We start from the raw sequence: 4,489 nt of genomic DNA on the forward strand, positions 1-4,489 counted from the left end.
ACGCTAAAAGCAAAGTAATAATAATAAAAACATAAGAAATAACAAAAAAATAATCTAAAAGCCAAGTAGAGTAATAGTGTTAAGTGCATGCATCCATATTAAACACAAACTCATCTATGACCTTAGCAGTATCTTGTCACATGATCAAAGTCACCATTCAGGCAAATGGACGGTGTAGGTGCAGCGGAGTGTTTAACATGTTTCCCTTACATGGGATTCAGTGGCTTGGCCACAGAATACTCACAATATAGAATAAGACTTTTCCCTGCAATAAATATTATCCATGGGTTTGCATACTTGATAATAAAACAGGATTTAGAGAGAGTTGAACATGGCTTTTGTGGTTATTGTGAACATTGAGGCAGGACTGACCTCCAGACTTCACAATCAGTCAATTTCAGACCTCAGGTACCTTCCCATAGTGTTTCATTTACCGTCCACACACACAATTATCAACCATGAAAACAAAATCATCAAGGGGGGATGTCTTTGAAAAGTCAACACTTAAAGGAAGTCCATGATTTTGGGAGCTACAGTTGCTTTTTTCTAGTTGTCCCCAGAATAAGATCTTCTAATAAGCACTTAACTGTGTCCAGTTCATTGTTGACCTAAACTTAGTGTCCACTCTCTGAGCTTTCACACATCTCAGTTTGCCTAGCTGTCATGGAGTGATTCTCATGTGATCAGATTATAGACTTGATACAGCCTAGTTGAACCACGGAAGGGCTTTAAAAATGACCCTTGTCAAGCGATGAGCCAATGAGAAGTGGGAGATGTACTTGAATCCAATGGAAAATATCAGAGCTAAACATTTCTGTACTGTGTAAGGACTGAAGCATGTCATGTGTTTCTGAGTATGATAGCAGGCACATGTAATCCCCAAAATGTGGACTTCTCCTTCCACTGTCAAACAGTGCTGTCTTTTGGGCGCTGAAGCTAACGTAAGCTTTCTTTAATACACTGGTTAATGTCAAGCAACCACACATGCAGCTTTTTTTCAGTTGTTTTATGAGTGCTACCAGCTGTACCATCAAAAGTATGATCACTTTATATAATGTATTATTGTTCTTTAACTAAAGGCAAGGCACATAATGTGTTTTATGAAATATCGTGCAAAATAGAAGTATAATAACAGGGCTATTATTAAAGTGTAAAGAAATGGACAGCCCTTCGATCCACAGAGGGAGGAAGGGGGAGGGGGGCGCAGGGTAGAGAGGGAGAGGTATCATCAGTTTGAGCCATGCATTCATTAGTTCAACACAGACACCAGGGCAGCACCATGCAATATACATCAGCTTTAAGCCAATTTAGACCAAAACCCAGCACGTATCAGCACCTTCGGTATAAAATCACTAAACCCTAACCCTGGGGAAAGCAAAGGACAACTTGTGATCAGAACGCAAACCCAATCCTCCACGCGTGCAAGTGGAAAAAAATGTCAGCAAAAAAGATCACGCCTGTTCCAACACAGTTTGACAGTTCCATCGTAGTAGAGAAAGGAAAGATATGAGCGGGGAATGGAGCTGTGGTACGAACACACCCTGGCTGTGTGCTGATGTGGCCTGTCTGTAGGTGTTGAGTTGCATTCACATGAAACTGGCGGCTGGCGTTGCCGTTGTGTTTCTAGGCAAAGAGTGGTGGCGCCAGCCTTGGCTAACCTCGCCCTTGACGCAGTGCACCGTGCTCAAAGTTAAAATTACTTAAACTAGGGCCACCGCTGACCTTTCGAAGCACAACCATTCAGATGACTGCTGTATGAAGCACCGCAAGCTAGCAGGGAATGTAACCAAGACCCCAGGAAGTGCTCCGGACTTTGAGAAAATATTCAAACAGCCAAACAGCGGTACTATAACTTCCGTATCAGTCCGTGACGTCACCCGCCCCAGAAAGACATTTTCCCATTGACTTACATTGGGAAAAGAGACGTCTGTAAATCAGTGGATCATTTTTTAACCAAATAAACTACCCAGTATGAACCCTTTTATAGCCCTTATTAAAAACAGTATGTCCTTAAAGTTGTAAAATGCGCTAAAAGCTGAATCCAGATTTATTTTCTCTCTCCATTCATTCTACTGAGCCCAGAGCGGGAGATCGGGGGCGGGGCTTGAGGGGAAACTCAACTGCACATGCACTACCTATGCTCTCGACAGCCAGGCCTGATGGGTAATTTGTGACGTTTTGCGCTCGAGAATCTCAGGCCATTTTGCCTTTATGCGGCAATGAGCAGCACTCACAGGAATGAACGAGGCCCCGCCTCCGACGCTGTATCCAGTTCTGATTATACATCCATGAACCTAACCATAGAAACGAAACTTAAAGGGGACTTATCATGCTCATTATCAGTTTTCCAAATAGTATTTTGAGCCTATATTGTGACTTAACATGCTTCAATGTTCCAAAAGCTTTTTATTTTTCTCATACTGCCTTTTCACCCTCTGTCTGAAACCAGAGCCCAGTCTGCTCTGATTGGATAGCTGGGCGGATCTGTTGTGATTGGTCAATGAAAGCGTTTCAGGCAGGGGGAGAGAAACTACCTCTGGAGGGAACTTTTGGATTTTAGCGTTTACATGTACAAAAACCTATAGAACACTACAGGAAAGAGAAACCCCAGAAGAGCTGAATAGGGCACCTTTAACTAACGGTTTCCACCTGTTTAACTATGTGGTGAGCAAAGACCAAGTCGCGTATCATGTGAATGCAGCATTACTCCTAAGAACCTTTAAGACATGATCTTTAACACTAGCCGACGCCCTTTTCATGTGCTTCCATGAAACAATTTCCCAAAGCAGTACCAATATATAAATCCAATATTTCCACTAGGTGTGCAACACTGCTACTCTTCTGAACTCGACACTCGGACTACGGCAGTGGTTGGAAATAATGCATTTTTGTGGATTTGACATTAGAAAACCTTTAATCTTTCCAAAGACAGTGTGCAACCACTACTGAGACGAGTCTGATTCTACTTAACATCTTCAGAAACACTCCAGCTCAATCTGAAAAAAGTCTTCCCACGCCTTAACACTGATCCACATCCCCTGGCAACATATTTCAATAGACTGCCCTGTAGTTGCCAAGCCTTGGAGACTAAAATATGGCACAGATTATAAAATATCACATCTTTAAAAAAATCTATTATATTGAATTTTTTTATCCCCAAAGAGATCATGTGCAGAATAGCAAAAGGCCAGGGTGCACATTTGCATTGAATTTTACAGACAAATGTCAACAAAGATTTAATTCATAATTCAATTCTGTTCTACATACAGAGTTGTTGTTCTACGAGCTATTATCGCATATTTGGATTCTATTAAATACTAACCTTAAGAGTGATGAAGAGGATTCTAATCAAAGATAAAATGGAGCATGAACGCTATTACATTTATTTCAGAAGATTATTGAATATATTACGATGTGAAAAGCCAAGGTATTGCTTTTCTCCATTAAAGCACTTGTCATGATGCAAATAGTGTGTCACCGTTGGACACAGGAAAGAAAGGAGACTCTGGTATGAAATGCTTGATCTGTTGATTGCTGCCAGTGGTAACCATCGGGGTTTGACTGGTGACAAAGCACTGTGCCTAACCCTAACCCTAACCCTATCCTTCTCCAGTCCTGTCACCACCACTCTGTGCAGCTAGACAACAAACCTGGATATTGTGCTCACTTCAAGTCAGCATGCACATTACCCGCTGCCGTAACCATGGAAACGATACAACCTGCAAAGTCGGTAACACGCAACGTCGTCAAGTCAATCATAGTACAACGCCTGATGTGTCTCTTTCCGATCAACCGACCACACCGTGTTCTCAGAGACACTAACACAGCTCCCTAAAACAGAGCAGAGGGATGAGTGTGGAAATGCAGGAACTGGTCACACACACACACACACACACACACACACACACACACACACACACACACACACACACACACACACACACACACACACACACACACACACACACACACACACACACACACACACACACCATGCTACAGTCTCAAACACTTTAGCCAGTTGCAACTGCCTAAAGTTCTGTCAGAATGATCAGGTGTAAAGGGTAGGAAGCAGCAGGATGTCGTTGGGGGTGGGGGGGTTGAACTCTGTCCAACTGTAGCATTGTGTGTCGTGTTGGAGGAGGCATGAATATAGCTCTTATATTCCACTATTACTCATTGTTTTTCTGATAAAAAAGCACAATCAAACAGTCTTAAAAACATGAGCTTAGCAAAGCAACTTAATGGTTTTCAGGCTGATGATTGTCAATAAAAAAGACAAAGCCTCTGTCTTTAGGTGGGAAGAGAGAAAGAAAAGCTCTGTCTCAACTCTAAGTTTTCAAAGCAATAATAAAAAGTGCAAAAGAAACATTACATATTAACAACAGGATCTCTCTTTCTAGTCGGTTCAGAAAAAAGGGGAGGCTTATTTGCATATATTATAAGCAGCACCTGCAGCGGAGAGGGGCATTCTGGGTGTTGAGGGGGG

This window comes from Eleginops maclovinus, chromosome 9, assembly GCF_036324505.1.
Source record: "Eleginops maclovinus isolate JMC-PN-2008 ecotype Puerto Natales chromosome 9, JC_Emac_rtc_rv5, whole genome shotgun sequence".
Taxonomy (NCBI): domain Eukaryota; kingdom Metazoa; phylum Chordata; class Actinopteri; order Perciformes; family Eleginopidae; genus Eleginops; species Eleginops maclovinus.